This window comes from Anolis carolinensis, chromosome 5 (assembly GCF_035594765.1).
Source record: "Anolis carolinensis isolate JA03-04 chromosome 5, rAnoCar3.1.pri, whole genome shotgun sequence".
In the NCBI taxonomy this organism is placed as follows: Eukaryota; Metazoa; Chordata; class Lepidosauria; order Squamata; family Dactyloidae; genus Anolis; species Anolis carolinensis.
In genome coordinates this window covers 143,454,286-143,472,999 of record NC_085845.1, presented here as the reverse complement: position 1 = coordinate 143,472,999, position 18,714 = coordinate 143,454,286, and the positions used below count along the sequence as shown (strand labels likewise).

The window sequence follows — 18,714 nt, the reverse complement described above, 5'->3', positions numbered from 1 at the left end:
CAGTCTATTCAAAACCAACATCATTGATTCCACTAACAACAAACATATCTCCTGATATTTCTACATAGGATGGTCTAGGGAAGGGCTGAACCCCGGGGAGTTCAGATAACCATTATGTCTATCACCCTCTGGCCTTTGTCTTGGCCTAGACACCCAGTCAGAGGGGAGGAGGGCCCTCATTAAGTGAGTTTGTTGAAGATGTTATCGGTACTCCTTTACTCACAGTTCCTGTTGTTGCTATATCTAAGGAGTTCGGAAGTAAGTATCCATTCTCATCTGTTTCCGCTCCTTTGGTGATTTATGGGAACCTATTCCATTGCTGGGACTGGTCCGGGATCTTTTCTTTCCCTTGGTTGTCATTTTGGGTTATAAATCTTGGAGAAAGGAGCTATTTCCAGGAGCAAAGCCAGGAGCTTATCTTAGGAGCTGCTAGTACGTCGCCATCTTGCCTCCCCTCCATAAAAATTAACTTGTTTAGCAAGCATTGCAAATTATGATTTATTATCAGTAAATGCTAGATGTTTATACCTATTTTATATATCTATATGCCTGGGGGTCATGCAAAAATTTCTCAGGCTGAAAGAGATCATGGATGGAAAATTGTAAGAAGTCCTGCTCTAAAGCAGGCAACACCTGATGCAATACACTTCTTGAACATAACATTGAAAGGGATACCCAGAGAATAAACCTTTCACCTTTAATACTCCACTCAAATATTCTCTTGAAGTAGAAAACCTTTAGGGTTCACTTCCAAGCAATAAAATGATGGAAGTGTCATAACTCAAAAATATTTGAAAGAGACCTTATAGTGCTCACATTTTCAAAAAGTTTTGCTATAACAACAGAACTCTGAATTCTTATATTAAACAGAACACAGCAAGTTTTATTCATATGAAATTGACCTTTTTCTGAATAAGTGAAATATCTGTCAGTAGTATTTTGATATGGAGAACAGACATAAAAGCACTCAAGGTCTAATCTGGATAGGTTGTGTGCCTTCATGACAACTCCAATTTATGGTAGCACTATCATAAGATTTTCTTGGCAAGATTTATACAGATGAGGTTTGCCATTGTTTTGCATGGATAGAATATGACTTGTTCAAGGTTATCCAATAGGTTTCCATGGCTGAGCAGAGATGTTGAATCTTAGTCTCCCAGACTCCTAGCTTAACATTAAAACCATGCTACCTCTCATTTAATGTTGCTATTGTTTTTGTTGTGTGCCTTCAAGTCATTTCCAATTTATGGTGACCATAATGTGAACTTATCACAAAATTGAGAACTAGACACCATCTCATCGTCATCACCAATTTCCTCTGCTGTTGTACAAATGGTCTTTGAGGTGTCCAATGTGACCAATGCAGTCAAATTCATGAATTCATGATCCAGCCAGTGCTTACTTGCTTCTAGTTCTTTCCCAGTGTTTGCTGGATCATAGTATTTTAGTATTGACTTCTGAACTAAGTTACCCATAGTGTTCAGAGTAGAGGCTTTGTGTAGTTGGGCCCTTGTTGAAACCATCCTGGTTGTTGAAAGCTTATCAAGCTAACAAAACCAAAACAGTGTAGTCCTCCTGTACTTTTCACTTTTAATGCTATTTTTGGGGTTCCAAAATTATGGTTCTTATTAAATGTACAAAATGGTGAAATTGTGAAAAAGCAGGGGGAAAATCAAACAAAATACTAGTAAAATTAATGATAATGACAATAAATGCTAGGTTAAAATAGAAAAATATTCAAGTTTATAAAATTATCTAATGATAAAAATTTTGCAATGGGTTTAACTTATAAAAAACCTTTTAGAATAAATTGCCTAAGTTTTGTATGCATATGAGTTAAAACAATTCCAAGAATATCCAGTCTTAGAAAGATTGAAAATTATTCTTTTCCCCCCTAGTTTATTGTATTAAAAAGTTGTAGCCACCTGTATGTACCCATAATCTTGGTGCAAAAAATGGTTCCTATAATTTCCCACCTCAAATAAACTTTTCTACTGAGCAGAAGAACTCTAGCCATTTCTTGACTATATTTTTTTACTTTTTTACTCTTACGGTATATATAATGGCCCATTTATGATTTAGGATGGCTATTATTTTGTTTTTCATAATGTATACTGTATTGGGATGGTTCCACCTTTACAATAAAAACGGTATATAAACAAAAAACTATTCTGACTGAAGAAGCCATTTTGAGATGAAACTAGCACACAGCTAATCCAACGCATCTTAATCCATGGTGCCTAGTATTTTATTAATCTAATCAGTACAACATGTTAATTTACAACTAATTTACACTAATTTATAACTAATCTACACTACAGTTGTATTTTGTATAATACTGATAAACTGATATAAAATGTTGATATGTTAATTAATTTAGAAAATGGTAGAAAACACACTGTTTATCTAATGGATAACTTTTGCTCATTATTTGTGTCAAGCTATTAAGTCAAGTGTGTGTGTGTGAAGGCCTAAAAATGCAAGTTTAGCCAAGTGGCCAAACCGGAAGATTGTTGAAGTGGTGTCTTTCTAAGCTAAAGCCTATTGCTAAAATCCTATGATGACTCACTAACCAGCATCTGTGATGATGTGCCAGTCAAGCCCATAATTACAATATATTATATAATCAGCTATTCCATATTTATAAGCATTGCATTCAAATAGATTTCTGGTCTCAAGGTTCTTTATATATGCAAAAATAGTCATTATTTTAATATGTTTGACAGAAGACAATTGATCCAGTTTTAACAGATAGAAGCAGTTTTAATACGCTTAGGAAACATTTTAAATTAAACCCGGTTACAGAAAAAAAGAGAAATATATCATAATGTTCTAAAATCATATCTAATTTCTTAAAACAATTTGCTTTTTAAAATGCAAATTATTATTATTATTATTATTATTATTATTATTATTATTATTATTATTATTTTAATTTACACTATGTAACAAACAAATCTGTTCCTGGTTTGAAAGTGTTATTTCCTATTTAATTGTGTAGTACTTACTTTGAAAGTAGATGTTATACTCCAGAAACTTTGTTTTTGTAGCTGTCACAAACTATGCTGAATTGGTTGAGACTTTATGAGATATTTATTGTAAACCTATAGCAAAATGTGCTGCAGGATGTCCTGCAAAAACAAAATGTTTGCTGTTTAATAAACTTTTTCTATGTTTTTATGATAGAACCAATTAGGAAATGGCATTTTTAACTCAGGACCAAAAATCGTGTTACATAGTGTTATTAAACTGTACTAAAATAGCCTTGAATATGATACAACCCCACCTCAAGATAACAAAATCCCTCCTTAGCAATTGAGTCAATTTATATTGGTATAAATAAAGGGAAAAGGCAGCCAAGCCTATTAAGGTATATGATGCACAAGGGACTATTTTCTAATTAGTGTATGAGATACCTGTTTATAATAAAAATTTCTTAAGCCAATGGCCTGGCATATGGCCAGGGAAATTTCAAGCAAATTCTCTTAAATAAAGTACTGAAATATCCATAACAAGTTTTAGTGTTCTCAGAGATAGCTAAATAAATATGACAATGGTTCACTGTAGAGAAGTATGTTCCAAAGAAGTTAGATGACCTAGGGCGCATCTGCATTGTAGAATTAGTGCAGTTTGAGACCACGTTAACTGCCATGGCTCAATACTATGAACTTTGAAAGTTGTAGTTTGGTGAGACACTTGTAATCTTTGGAAGAGAAGGATACAGTCCTTGTATCACTACAGTTCCCAGGATTCCATACCATTGAGTCATGCAGTCAAAGTGGTGTCAAATTGAATTAATTCTACAATATAGGTTCACTAGTAGTTAAGAGATACTTGGAAGCTATACAAAGACCACAAAAAAGCCATACAAAGAGCTATAGAAAGACCACAAAAAAGGCAACAGTATTTTGGGCTGCATCAAAAGGAGTATAGAATCTAAATCAAGGGAAGTAATGGTGCCCCCCTATTCTGTGTTGGTCAGACCTCACCTGGAATACTGTGTCCAATTCTGGGCACTACAATTTAGGAGAGATATTGACAAGCTGGAAGGTGTCCAGGGGAGGGCAACTAAATTGATCAAAGGTCTGAAGACCATGCCCCATGAGGAGCACCTGAAAGAGCTGGGTATGTTTAGCTTGCAGAAGAAAAGACTGAGAGGAGACATGATCACTATGTTTAAATATTTGAAAGACTGACATGAGAGAGCAGGCTTGTTTTCTGCTGCCTTGGAGACAAGGACTCAGAATAATGGGTTCAAATTAGAGGAAAGGAGATTCCACCTGAGCATTAGGAAGAACTTCCTTACCTTAAGAGCTGTATAATATTGGAACACTTTGCCTCGGAGGGTGGTGGAAAATCCTTCATTGGAAGCTTTTAAACCCACTATATTTTCCTCCATCAATACTGCGATCCATTTAAATTTCAGAAGATGGGCCAAATCCACTGATGGGAAGTAAGATAAATTAAGGTAGACCGTTGCATATTGATGAGATGATGTAATAAAGCGGAAAACTAGTTCCACTGATGACAATTTTCATTTTTCTCATCTACATAAAAATAGAATACTTCTCCCTCCTAAATATGCTTGTCTCAGAGAAAAATGTGTCCATGCTGTTAGTCTTGAAAGTGTGAGGTGATATTTTATGTCATCATGTCTCATTAATGTAAGTGCATTTGTTTAATATTAATATCCTTTCCACATGAGAGCAAAAACATGCGATAGGAATCTGAGTGAAGGAGGTCACAACTGTATTAGGAGTCCAAACCCTGGCTAGCTAAACAGAGCTGCTCCTAAATTCTATTAGATTCTTAGAATCATAGAATAGTAGAGTTGGAAGAGACCTCATGAGCCATCCAGTCCAACCCCCTGCTAAGAAGCAGGAAATCACATTCAAAGCACCCCCGACAGATGGCCATCCAGCCTCTGCTTAAAAGCCTCCAAAGAAGGAGCCTCCACCACAGCCCGGGGGAGAGAGTTCCACTGTCGAACAGCTCTCACAGTGAGGAAGTTCTTCCTGATGTTCAGGTGGAATCTCCTTTCCTGTAGTTTGAATCCATTGTTCCGTGTCCTAGTCTGCAGGGCAGCAGAAAACAAGCTTGCTCCCTCCTCCCTATGACTTCCCTTCACGTATTTGTACATGGCTATCATGTCTCCTCTCAGCCTTCTCTTCTGCAGGCTAAACATGCCCAGTTCTTTAAGCCTCTCCTCATAGGGCCTGTTCTCCAGACCCTTAATCATTTTAGTCGCCCTCCTCTGGACGCTTTCCAGCTTGTCAACATCTCCCTTCAACTGCGGTGCCCAAAATTGGACACAGTATTCCAGGTGTGGTCTGACCAAGGCAGAATAGAGGGGGAGCAGGACTTCCCTGGATCTAGACGCTATACCCCTATTGATGCAGGCCATAATCCCGTTGGCTTTTTTAGCTGCCGCATCACATTGTTGGCTCATGTTTAACTTGTTGTCCACAAGGACTCCAAGGTCTTTTTCGCACACACTGCTGTCAAGCCAGGCCTCCCCCATTCTGTATCTTTGATTTCCATTTTTTCTGCCAAAGTGAAGTATCTTGCATTTGTCCCTGTTGAACTTCATTTTGTTAGTTTTGGCCCATCTCTCTAGTCTGTCAAGATCGTTTTGAATTCTGCTCCTGTCTTCTGGAGTGTTAGCTATCCCTCCCAGTTTTGTGTCATCTGCAAACTTGATGATCGTGCCTTCTAACCCTTCGTCTAAGTCGTTAATAAAGATGTTGAACAGAACCGGGCCCAGGACAGAGCCCTGCGGCACTCCACTTGTCACTTCTTTCCATGATGTAGACGACGCATTTGTGAGCACCCTTTGGGTTCGTTCGCTTAGCCAATTACAGATCCACCTAACCGTAGTTTTGTCTAGCCCACATTTTTCTAGTTTGTTTGCCAGAAGGTCGTGGGGGACTTTGTCGAAGGCCTTACTGAAATCCAGGTACGCTACAGCCACAGCATTCCCTGTATCGACCCAACTCGTAACTCTATTGAAAAAAGAGATCAGATTAGTCTGGCATGACTTGTTTTTGGTAAATCCGTGTTGACTATTAGCAATGACCGCATATATTTCTAAGTGTTCGCAGACCACTTCCTTAATGATCTTTTCCAGAATTTTGCCTGGTATTGATGTGAGGCTGACCGGACGGTAATTGTTTGGGTCGTTCTTTTTTCCCTTCTTGGAGATAGGGACCACATTCGCCCTCCTCCAATCTGCTGGGACTTCTCCCGTTCTCCAAGAACTCTCGAAGATAATTGCCAGTGGTTCTGAAATAACTTCCGCTAGTTCCTTCAGTACTCTTGGATGTAGCTGATCTGGCCCTGGGGACTTGAATTCGTTTAGAGTGGCCAGGTGTTCCTGGACAACTTGTTTCCCTATTTGGGGTTGGATTTCCCCCAATCCTTCGTCCAGTCCATGTTGCTGAGGTTGAAGATGGCTTTCTTTTTGTGAGAAGACTGAGGCAAAGAAGGCATTAAGTAGTTCTGCCTTTTCCCTGTCCCCTGTCGCCATCACCCCATCTTCTCCTTGCAATGGCCCTATTGCCTCCTTTTTCTTCCTTTTTCTACCAACGTAAGCAAAAAAGCCTTTTTTGTTGTTTTTTATGTCCCTGGCAAGCCTGAGCTCATTTTGCGCTTTAGCCTTGCGAACCTTTTCCCTACAGGTGTTGGCTATACGTTTGAATTCTTCTTTGGTGATTTCTCCCCTTTTCCACTTCTTGTGCATGTCACTTTTGAGCTTTAGCTCAGTTAGAAGTTCTTTGGACATCCATTCTGGCTTCTTTGCACTTGTCTTATTTTTCTTCTTTGTTGGCACTGTTTGCATTTGCGCCTTGAGTATTTCACTTTTGAAAAACTCCCATCCATCCTTAACTCCCTTGTTTTTTAATATCGGCGTCCATGGAATGCCGCTCAGTAATTCCTTCATTTTTTGGAAGTCAGCTCTCTTAAAGTCCAGAATGCGTGTTTGACTTGTCTTAGTTTCAGCATTCCTTTGTATTGCAAACTGCAGGAGCACATGGTCACTTGCCCCTAAGGATCCAACCACTTCAACTGTATTGATCAGGTCTTCCACATTTGTTAAGATTAGATCAAGAGTTGCTGATCCCCTTGTTGCCTCTTCTACCTTCTGGACCATAAAATTATCTGCAAGGCAAGTGAGGAATTTGTTGGACTTTGTACTCTTGGCTGAGTTTGTTTTCCAGCAGATATCGGGATAATTGAAATCGCCCATGACTACTATATCTCTTCTTTGTGCCTGTTTGGTCAGCTGTTGACAGAAGGCTTCATCAAGTCCTTCATCCTGACTCGGAGGTCTGTAGTAGACACCCACGACAAGATCTTTTTGAGTCCCGGTTCCCTTGATTCTTATCCAGATGCTTTCAAGCTGGTTTCCCGGATTACAGTCTTGCATTTCTTCTGCAACGTAACTGTTTTTGACATATAAAGCTACTCCCCCTCCTCTCCCCTTTGTTCTATTTCTGTGAAAGAGGTTATAGCCCCCAATGGTTAAATTCCAGTGATGGGAGTCATCCCACCAGGTTTCAGTGATGCCTATGACATCGTATGTGTGGTGCTGTGCTAGGAGTTGGAGTTCGTCTTGCTTATTTCCCATGCTCTGAGCATTAGTGTAAAGACATGTAAGCCCCTGTGACCTCCCCTCGAACTGTTTATTTGGGATTATTGTGCTCTCTGTACTTGGTCCTTGCTGTGTTTGTGCAGCCCTCCGTTTAGCCTTTTGGCGGTTCCCTGTGGTCGTGGGTAATATAGTGTTCGCCAGGCTGTTGTTCCCCTCCCCCAGTGGATCTAGTTTAAAGTGCGCCTGATGAGGTTTGTGAGTCTGTGTGCAAAAAGATGTTTTCCTACTTGTTTGAGATGCACCCCATCGCTTGCCAGTAGTCCATCCTCTTGGAAGAGTAGACCATGGTCAAGGAAGCCAAAATGCTCCTCTTGACACCATTTTCTGAGCCAGTTATTGACCTGTACTATTTTTCCGGCCCTTGTAGAGCCATGTCCTACAACGGGGAGGAGGGATGAAAAGATCACATGTACATTATACAGTTTTAGCTTTGTTCCCAGAGCTCGAAAATCATTTGTGATCTTTTGAAAAGTATGCCTAGCGGTGTCATTGGTACCTACATGAATCAACATAAGGTGGGGAGGGTGATGGGGCTTTAGGAGCCTGCTGAGCCTCTGAGTGATATGGTGTATTTTTGCCCCCGGGAGGCAGCATGTTTCTCGAGCCATCCCATCCGGTCTGGAAATGATGGCTTCCGTTCCTCTAAGGAGGGAGTCACCTACTACCAAGACCTGTTTCCTTTGAGGATTGACAGGGTCCCTTTTGTGCAAGACAGTGTGTATGTCCCCTGAAGAGTGTTCCTGTTGAAGTGAATCATGTAGGTATAAAGTGTTGTCCTCCTCAACATCCCCAGTGCATTCATCAATGACAATCCATTGAGATACATCCGAGAGCCCATTACTCTCCCAAGGATGTTCCTGTTGCTCCTGGTCTATGATTGGGGGTGGAGCATTTGCATGATTACATAAGTGTGACTGTGGTGATGCACTGTCCCCGTCAGGGCTATCCCCTGTGCATTGATCCAGGGTGGTCCACTGAGTGGTATCTAAGAAACTGTGGTCCTCCACAAGATGTGTTTCCTGATTGTATGTTAATGATGTAAGAATTTCAAATCTGTTGTGTAAATGCAGAGGAGTTCTGCGGAGGCTGCCTGGTCCTGCGTCTCCTTCTATGGGTGACCTCCTTCCAAGCCTGAGGGTTGTCTACCTTTGAGTTGATCTCCCCATAAGGTTCCTGATCATGGTCTTGGTGGTGTTGGTGTGATGCAGGCTGCAGATCTACAGCAGCGTGTTGTGCAGTGTCCAAGAAGAGCTCGAGTGCCTGAATGTCCTTAAGGGTCTTAATACGGTGCTCGAGCTGTTGGATCGTTTTGAATTCTGCTCCTGTCTTCTGGAGTGTTGGCTATCCCTCCCAGTTTTGTGTCGTCTGCAAACTTGATGATCGTGCCTTCTAACCCTTCGTCTAAGTCGTTAATAAAGATGTTGAACAGAACCGGGCCCAGGACAGAGCCCTGCGGCACTCCACTCGTGACTTCTTTCCAAGATGAAGAAGATGCATTGGTGAACACCCTTTGGGTTCGTTCGCTTAGCCAATTACAGATCCACCTAACCGTAGTTTTGTCTAGCCCACATTTTACTAGTTTGTTTGCCAGAAGGTCGTGGGGGACTTTGTCGAAGGCTTTACTGAAATCCAGGTACGCTACATCCACAGCATTCCCTGTATCGACCCAACTCGTAACTCTATCGAAAAAAGAGTTCAGATTAGTCTGGCATGACTTGTTTTTGAATGATAAGATAGCTATTACTCTAGATCAGTGTTTTTCAAACTGTGCCCCTCCAGGTGTTTTGGACTTCGACTCCCAGAAATCCCAGCCAGCTTACTAACTGTTAGGAATTGTGGAAGCTGAAGTCCAAAACATATGGAGGAGCACAGTTTCAAAAACTCTATTCTAGACTATTAAAAGACTCTACTCATTTCCTTTCTTTTCCACCACGAATGCAGAAAGGAGGTCTAGTTATTTGAAGGCAGCCAGGGCCGTAGCCAGAAAAAAATTTTGGGAGGGGTTTTGAAAATTTCGGGGGAGGTTGAACCCCTGGCCCACCGGGTTCAGACCTGTCAATATCTGCTTGAGATAGTGCCTGGAGGGACTCTTAATGTTTTACATCTCATAGACTTAGCATGGGGATTTGGTTAACCAGTTAAAATTCATGAGTAAACCAGGTTTTTTTTTTAACCTGAAAAATTTCGGGGGGGGGGGGGGGGTTGAACTCCTAACCCCCCCCCCCTCGCTACAGGCCTGAAGGCAGCAGTCTATCTTGTGCCAAGAAGGTCAATAAAACATCCTCCAGTATATTGCCGTAACTCTGTATGCCTTAAATTCTGTTACTTCAGGCAGCTGCCTCACTCTATTTTACGATAAGGCCAACTCTGCTCTCTGTCTATCACTCTGCCAATTACTTTGCATGTCCCATTTATACTAAACCTATACATTTCACTGGTTGCCAGTGCAGTACCAACCCATCATAACATCACTTAATCCTCCTATTCAGAATGCTAGTGAAATATGAAATGGCAAATAACTGTTGAGCTGGACCTATTCTGCTAGTTCAGAAGGACTTGGGTTGAGACACAATTTACCTGATTTATATACATCCACTGTATGCTACATATGACATACATGTGCCACCCTCACATAGAACTTTGCAAAGCAGTTCAAAACCCCATTTCTATTCCAGAGGAATACGTTATGCTTGCTTATTGATTTTGAGAAACAAACCCACAAATGAATTGCATTGCATCACCTCTATACTCAGATAAAGCATGTATTTAATTAAGTTGTATTACTACTCAATCTCAACATCCCTTGAGGGTTTGGGGCAGCAAACAAACTAATAAATTACTGAAAGTATTTCTATGTTTTGCAGACAATTGTTGGGTAGAGTGATTTCTTTATCAGGTATCAAGTATTTGGATATGATTTATTGCCATTATATGACTGACAATGCTGTTCAGAATGGCTCCAATCAAAATAAATATTGCAAGAAAATAGATTCAAAGGATCAAGATTTATCCTCAGAAAAAACCAAATTTCTGCCCATTTGCAGGAAGTTTTAAATGTTGCCAATAGACTTATGGAAGTCCGCCAAGGTATAAATATACAAGTACCTTGGTCATGGGCCATCCACAGCCAGCTGCAACAGACCTTGTAGACAGCATTAACATTTCAGCTGAGGCTGAAGATATCACTGTGTGGTTAGAACAAGAGCCAACTGGATGGCGATAAGACTCTCGGATAACTCTGGGATAAATATAGCCTTTGCCTGTAATTAGATGAAAAGAAGATCAGGGTTATATGTCAGAAGAAAGAGAATTAATGGGTTAGGGAAGCCAGTATAGCTGACTAATATAAAATGCATGCATTTTTCTGCCTGTTGTAATTTTTCCTATCCAAGGAATAATCCCAAGGCTCAATGGCTGAGGCAGAACTTTTAAAAATATTTAGGTCATTATGTAGTTTTATTGAGAGCAATGAAAGACGCTTTCCTCTTGCATTCATATCAGTACATTGAACCTTGAAGTCATGAAGTTATGTAGATCTGTAGAACTGGTTAACCAATGCCTGGTTCAGAAATGTCCCACAGATGGTATTCTGGTGCACACCAAAAGGAACACATTTTCTGTGGTAGTGTCTCTTCTCTGGAATCTGTTTCCCTTACATACACATATTGCATTTAATATTTCAGGTACATAGTGATATTTTGTTTTACCCCAACTTTTAACAATTAAAGATGCTTATCAATCTGATTTCTAGATATGGCTATTGATTATATTATAGTTCTTTGCTGTGTGCAATTTTGTAAATGACATTTTACAGTGCAGATTTTATCTGAATGTAGCATTACTCAGCTTGCCTAGGAGGGAGGAGTTACAAAAAGAATTTGAAACTATGCCTGAACCATAGAGGGACTGGACTTTCTTGAACATTTCAGTATGGAGAGTCAACCCTTTGTATCCATGGATTATGCACCCATAAGTGTCTTGGGATTATTCTGCCCCAGTTCACCCATGGAGCCTCATGCCACCCATCAGATGATGTAGGGTGACTTCTGGTGGGACATCATGGGTGAACTGGGGTGGCAGTGTGGTGGAACGCTGCTGCCGCCAACATGGAAGCCTCCTTGTGTTCCATAATTTATTTTATTTATTTCCAATATTTATACCCCGCCCTTCTCACCCGAAGGGACTCAGGGTAGCTTACAACACTGGTACATAAGGAGTAACGGGGCTTCAGCAGACTCAAGCCATGTGGCAATGCTTTCCAACGTAGGATGGGGAAGCACCAGCTGTCTCCAGGATTACCACGTTGCTGCCTGGATTCACCACAGAGGCTGGAAAACCACAACTCTGGACCTCATCCATGCGATGAGGTCTATAGATTCTATCAAGCACAGCTCAAACATTTTAACAAATGTGAAAAAGCAAACCTTGAGTTTGCCATTTTATATAAGGCACTTTACTACATCGTAGTATATAATTGGACATCAATATCCATCCACAGATTTTGGTACCTATGGGAGGTACTGGAATTAAAACCTCAGCAGATATTGAAGGCCCACTTTGCCTTTCATTTAAGAAATAGAGGTTTTTTTCAAGTGGTACAAAAATATCAATACTTATATATGGGCTATCTTTCATTCTAAAATCCAACAATGGGGGTTTAGGAATCTTTCATAAAAGCTTGCACAATATTTCAAATGGAATTTTAAAAAAAATCTACAGTAGAAAGCCTAGTATTTATAAGAATTATTGATGCTAGGTTTGCAGAAGTCTTTAATCGATTCAGAAGAACAGACAAATACTTCCAATTAAAAAGTTAATGTGTTAAGGCTTTTAAAAACTCCAATATAAATATACGAAGCAGTATAGAGAAAATGTATTTTCTGGATATGTTTGATGGTTAATAATATTTATTTTTATTTTGATCATATTTTATCCTATTTTCTCTCTAAACTATAGTGTTCACAGTGGCTAACAAACATCAATAAGAACAATTTAAACAGCCAAAACAGTATTATCATAATAATAAGCCCCAAAATACTTTAAAAAGCAAGATGATAAAATGTGTCTTCATTCCTTTTTTTCAAACAACTTCCTATATTGATCTTTATCTCCAAAAATTTCTTCTGTCTTATAAATGTATAAAAATTGAAATTTAAAAGTATTGACACACTTTTATCACAGCCAAATCAGGTGGTTTCCCATTTATTAAATTGCCCATTCCTGCTCTAGTCCATCACACTATAAACAAGAAAAATAGTTGGTATGCTACAAAAGAATTAGAATCTAGATGTATCAATAGGAGTAATTAATACTGTGTTTGCAATTTATGAGATATGTGGCCAAAACATAGCTACATAGTCAGATTTTGGCTGCACTTTCATTTCTTTTATCTGAGTGCCATAGTCATGTGCAGCATATATTATGGGAGTTTTATAGGACCAAATTACTCCTAGAGTAATTTTTTTAAAGCAAGTTCATCTATCAGTAATAATACCAATGCATTGATAGGGCCTTTGAATCCTTAACACATGTTCCTTAACACAGTGATTTCAATGTAGAGTGTAATTTCAACAAGAGACTTCAAAACCTACAAATATCCAAATATATAAAATATAGAGATATCCTGAATCAAGATTCCTTATAGAAGGTTGTTTTTTCAGACAGGAACTTTTGTGTCACAACATAAATTACTGTTTTCTTTTCATAGAATCATAGAATAGTAGAGTTGGAAGAGACCACATGGGCCATCTAGTCCAACCCCCTGCTAAGAAGCAGGAAATCGCATTCAAAGCACTTACTTACTGTGAATATGGTCTCAGATAAGGGATAATATTGGGTGATTCTTATCATTATGATATACTTAGGTGATCCTTGTTGTCTGAGCATGATGGACTTCCAAGTGTAGTGTCTTGGCAGTGGATATGTTGGTGACTGTGGAGCCCTATTTTTGACCCGCATGTTCTTCCACAGTGAGGACATTGGTTTCCAGGTGAAAGGCAGTTCCGATCAGGGTTGGATTGATACATCTTCCTCTTAGCATGTTTCTCCCTTTCGCCCTCCTTTCGTGCCTTTTCAAATTCCACAGCACTGCTGGTCACAGCTGACCTCCAGCTAGAGCGCTCAAGAGCCAGGGCTTCCCAGTTCTCGATGTCTATGCACAGTTTTTAAGAGATTTGCAGAATTTTTCAGAGGCAACACTGATGGAATCGTTCCACAAGTTGAGTGTGATGCCTGTAAACAGTCCATGTTTCACAGGCATATAACAGGGTTGGGAGGACCCTTGTAAACAAGCACCTTGGTATCCCTACGGATGTCCCGATCCTCAAACACTCTCTGCTTCATTTGGAAGAATGCTGCACTCGGTGTTGTATTTCAGTGTCAATGTTGACTTTTGTGGAGAGGTGAATGCCAAGGTAATTGAAATAGTTAACATTTTCTAACATTACAGCATTAAGCTGTATTTCTGGCATTGCAGAGGGATGGGCTGGTGACTGCTGGAAGAGCACTTTGGTTTTTTCAATGTTCATTGAGAGGCTGAGCTTATTTTATGCTTCTGCAAAGATGTTTCGTGTAACTTGTAGGTCTTCTTCTGAACACAATTTACATTGTCATATATTCTTTGTGTGTAAATATCTGCAAATGGTTTGGTTTGGTCAGTATGAACAGAACACATGACTATATTAAAAATACTGACTTACTGAAGTAGCTTTTTCTAGAATACCCTTCATAGAGTCTTCACCAGAATAAATGATTGGTAGACTGTTGTCAGTTTTCCTTCCAACCAAATAATATAGTTTTAGGGAAGTCACAAGAGCACAAGAAAACTTGATTGAATCAAAAAACAATTGTATTAATAAATGCCTGGGAGAAAGTCACATTGATTTCGGAATAAGCGTGTCTTGCATTTTCAATTTTTTAAACTGAATAATCAATTATAACTGTTATTATATCTAAAGTGGAAGAAATCTCATTTTAGATAACAAAGACATGTGATACAACAGTCCTTTTCAAATGATGCATTCCATACTTTGTGTGAAAGAGCAGAGAAGTTATATACTTTCTAAATTCTAATGGTCACATATGCATTTTTAAACTCATCAATTAAAACAGCACTGTTTGTTAAATGCCCAGTCTTTTTAGGAGGAGTACTTTTGGGACAAACAAGGTAATGTAAACATTGTGTCTTTATAAACTGTTATTGATATACTACTGTTCTTCTATAACTAGTCCACCTAATCTACAAAACATAGGGAGAGATTTACCACTTTAGAAAATGTCATGGACTGCACATCCCATCAACTCTAAATGTTTGTCAAGTGTAGGAAGTGAAGTAAGATTTCTTTTCCTGATTTTTAAAAAATCTATGTACTAGAACTTTTCAAGGATTTTTCCTTATTTATGATCTCACCAACTCCAAAGCTTTTATTTTATTTTTATTTTTTTTAAAAAACCCTTCCCTACCAACAGATGAGGAACTGCTTAATGCTTAAAACTCTTCCACTTAAATCAAAGTTTTATAGTCATTTAAATTATACACTGGATGTTCATTTTTACAGGTTTAGCCATAGTTTACTTTATGGGGTAACACAAGAATGTGTTTTAGCTTACTTGCAAGACTGATATTATAAAGGCTTGATGATAAAACAAGCATGATGCATTCTGTCATCAATTATGTCGAAAAATGCAAGGTTATGCGGCACTAAGTTCATGCTGAATAGAGTCTACAATCATGACATGAAGTAGTAAAAGAGAATAAAATTGTTATAAATGTTTTTTGAGGAAAAAGGTAAATAAAGGGCAAGATATAAAGCCATCAAACCATTCAGTAGAGATGTTAAAAGTGACCACAAATCCAAAGAGAAAGGAAATCAAAGTAATGGGATTTCCAGGGTCATACTGACTGCAAAAATCATTAGAAGCTCTACTACTGTTAATAACTATAAAGTAATATCAGAATCCCCTCTCTTTATCATAAAAGGGTTTACTAGAGAGCATGCTATAGTGGATTCAGTGCTGAACTACAACTGTGGAGGCCAGATTTAATCCCCACTTGACATGAAAACCCACATCTCTCAGGTTTCCTTTGGGTTGTCATACATTAGAAACAACATGAAAGCAAATAGCAACAACAACAAATCTAGCAGAGAGTGAATGCCTATCTGACTAAGAGCAGTTTCGAAATGCCTACTCAGAACAGTGAGCATTCCTAAATTCTTATACTAAGTGATAATTTGATCATGTCTAAATCCTTCACTAAGAAAAAGTAAACTTCAATTTCAGACTCTGTTGGCAGTGGCATCATGCTCCTCTCCTCCAATTCAGGTGGCAGAACAGTCATGAGAACTACAAGGAGCTGCCAAGGAGGAGAAAGTGGCAGCAGCTACAGCAGCAACCGGTGACATAAGAGGTGATCAAGGCAATGTAGAGGAAAGAGTGATCTTTCATTGGCTTATTCATGAGTAAGTTGCTCCTCCTTGCTCTGAGTGGCCCAGAAGGAAAAGTAGGAATTATGACATGGGAAGAGGTCCATGGGGTCACCAAATCTAGTGACAACACTGTTTTCACCACTCAGAGAAGGGGATATTTCCCTGTTTTTCAGAGTTAATACTGTATCTTAACTTTTATCACAAAAAAGGAACTTTGTTGAGTAGAGTAGTGAAAGGCAAGAGCTTTCACCACTTAACTTAAAAGAACTTACAAGAAGCAGAAAGATATTCTATTCACTCTATTGAGGTAGGGAAGCTCCAAAGCTCAATTTTTCTGCCCAGGTTAATATTCTACCTTACATTGTGACCCATCAATAAATTCTGTAATTTTAGAGTTGATTTTTTGGCTAAAAACATTTGACATGTATATATATGGAAAGTTATATGAAGGCACAGCGAGATTATTAACTCACATGCATAATTTACGATTAATATTCTATTTTGACCATTAACCTGTTGCATTCACAAAGGAGTGGTTTAAATCAGTTCATGCTGAATACACTAAAGAGTGGGTCACTAAACTAGTGCAAGGTTTAAACCATATTAATGATTTGTAATGAAGAATTCACTGTGGACTTTAGCTTTGAATAATTCATCTAATGCAAAAGAGCTGGATTGTGGGACCACTATTTAAATATTTCTTACTTATTGACTACTAGAATGAATATTCATGTCACACTCAAGTTATAGTGCCTATCTATGATGGATGTAACCTTCTGCCAGTTACGATGCTAGAACTGAAGGAAAAGGATAATATCCTAAAATGGTGCAGGAGGGATAAAATAGTGCCAAAATATCCTGGGCTATCTTGTTCCGTTCCCATTTTTCAATGAATTCTAAGCACAAGGATTTGTATCAAAATAGTGCCCTAAGATATTCTTTGTTTTAATTCTCTGGGATCAAGATCAAACTAGTGCCTTTAAGACCTTTTACCGTGATGCCTTAGGATATGCTTACTTTTGTTTTCTCTCAACTGCCAAGGAAGCAATATTTCACTTGGCTCAAATATCAAACTGATGTCCTCAAAGTGTTATGCACTTATGGTCCGATTTTGTTTATGTATTAATACAACAGCTCATAGAGGGGCTTTCTTTGAAGGAGGAAGCCTCTGGATCCTGACTGGTACTATAATCTGCCTGCTTTCATATACTAGCATTATTTTTAATAATGGTATTTCTTGTTGAAGCAAAGTTAAATAAAGCAGCCTTGAAAATCCCCCCATGAAATGTGAATTCAAGAATAAGAAGAGAAAAAGAAAGAAAGAAAAATTCAAACATCAGGAAAGGCTCATCATATACTGACTGACACAGAATAGCTTGTTCAAGGGCATCTGTTGGATTTGTACCCTGCAATGCTTAGCAGCCATGCTATTTATTTTAGTATCTGCTTCATTTCTATTAGTGTTGTCAGCAGAATTTTGCAAAACCCTCGAAGAAAGAAATCCGCCAACGAGCCAAAGAAAGCCATTCTTCGACACAGGCATTTTAGTAATGTAAACCAAGGATGTACACATTGGTCTTGACCAGCCAATTCATTTCCAGGCAGAATTAAAAGTGCTGGCTATGACCTTTAAAGCCCCATACAACTCAGATCCAGATTCTTTGAAAAACCATATATTTTATATGGGTCTGTTTGTGTTTTCTCATGACCCTACCACCATTCAGTCAAGCCAATCGAGGACACAGGCTGGTTCCAGGCTGTGGGACATTCTTCCATAGTCTTCCTCTCTTTTCTATCTAAAATCATAATTATGTATGTCTGTGTCTACAGAAACAACAGAGTCTTGTGATACCTGAAAGACCTAAAAGCTTAAGATTTCATAAAATCCTGTCTAGTTTAACAGATAGAATAATTGTGCACTTGATAAACTGAACTGGTATCTATATAAGCTTATGTCAAATAAACATGCTTATCTTATGTGTTGATGATGATGATGACTTTTGACGGCAACAGACCACTATGGCTACCTGTCCCCTCTAAATATTTTCAGATAATTTTTCTTCCCAGAATTGCTTGATGCTGCTACATTAATTACAGTTAAAAATATAACATTCAGAGTTCCAGATCAGGCATGTAACAACAAAAGGAAGTGTTTGAGGACAAACATTTATATACATACAACAACGCTGTGATCCCGGTCATGGAAGCCTTCGACAACACAACAAGCAGTTATGTTTTCCCTTGGGATAGACAGACAAAGTTGACACTCCAACTTTCTCCTAGTGCAACAGGGCATTGAGAACTAACAGAAACTGCCTTTATTTATTTATTTACAGCATTTATATTCCATCCTTCTCACCCCGAAGGGGACTCAGGGCGGATCACATTACACATATAGGCAAACATTCAATGCCTTTTAACATAGAACAAAGACAAGACAAACATAGGCTCCGAGCGGGCCTCGAACTCATGACCTCCTGGTCAGAGTGATTCATTGCAGCTGGTTGCAGCTGGCTTGCTCTCCAGCCTGCACCACAGCCCGGGCCCTTTCTTAGCCTTGTCAGTCTTTCTTGAAGAGGTGTTGAGGTATGTGGTGGCTGGAGCATTGCAAAGACAGAAAGAGATCTTGACAGAGAT

At 39.0% G+C, this 18,714-nt stretch overlaps 1 long non-coding RNA gene across 1 annotated transcript in view; it reads left to right on the top strand.

Annotated features, from left to right (window-relative positions):
* LOC103278908 (uncharacterized) overlaps nucleotides 1-18,714 on the top strand; it is a 193,391-nt gene that overhangs the window by 128,350 nt on the left and 46,327 nt on the right. Inside the window, exon 3 of the long non-coding RNA XR_010006706.1 lies at nucleotides 15,974-16,110. This is a non-coding gene — a long non-coding RNA (uncharacterized LOC103278908). The remainder of the gene's footprint in view (nucleotides 1-15,973; nucleotides 16,111-18,714) is intronic.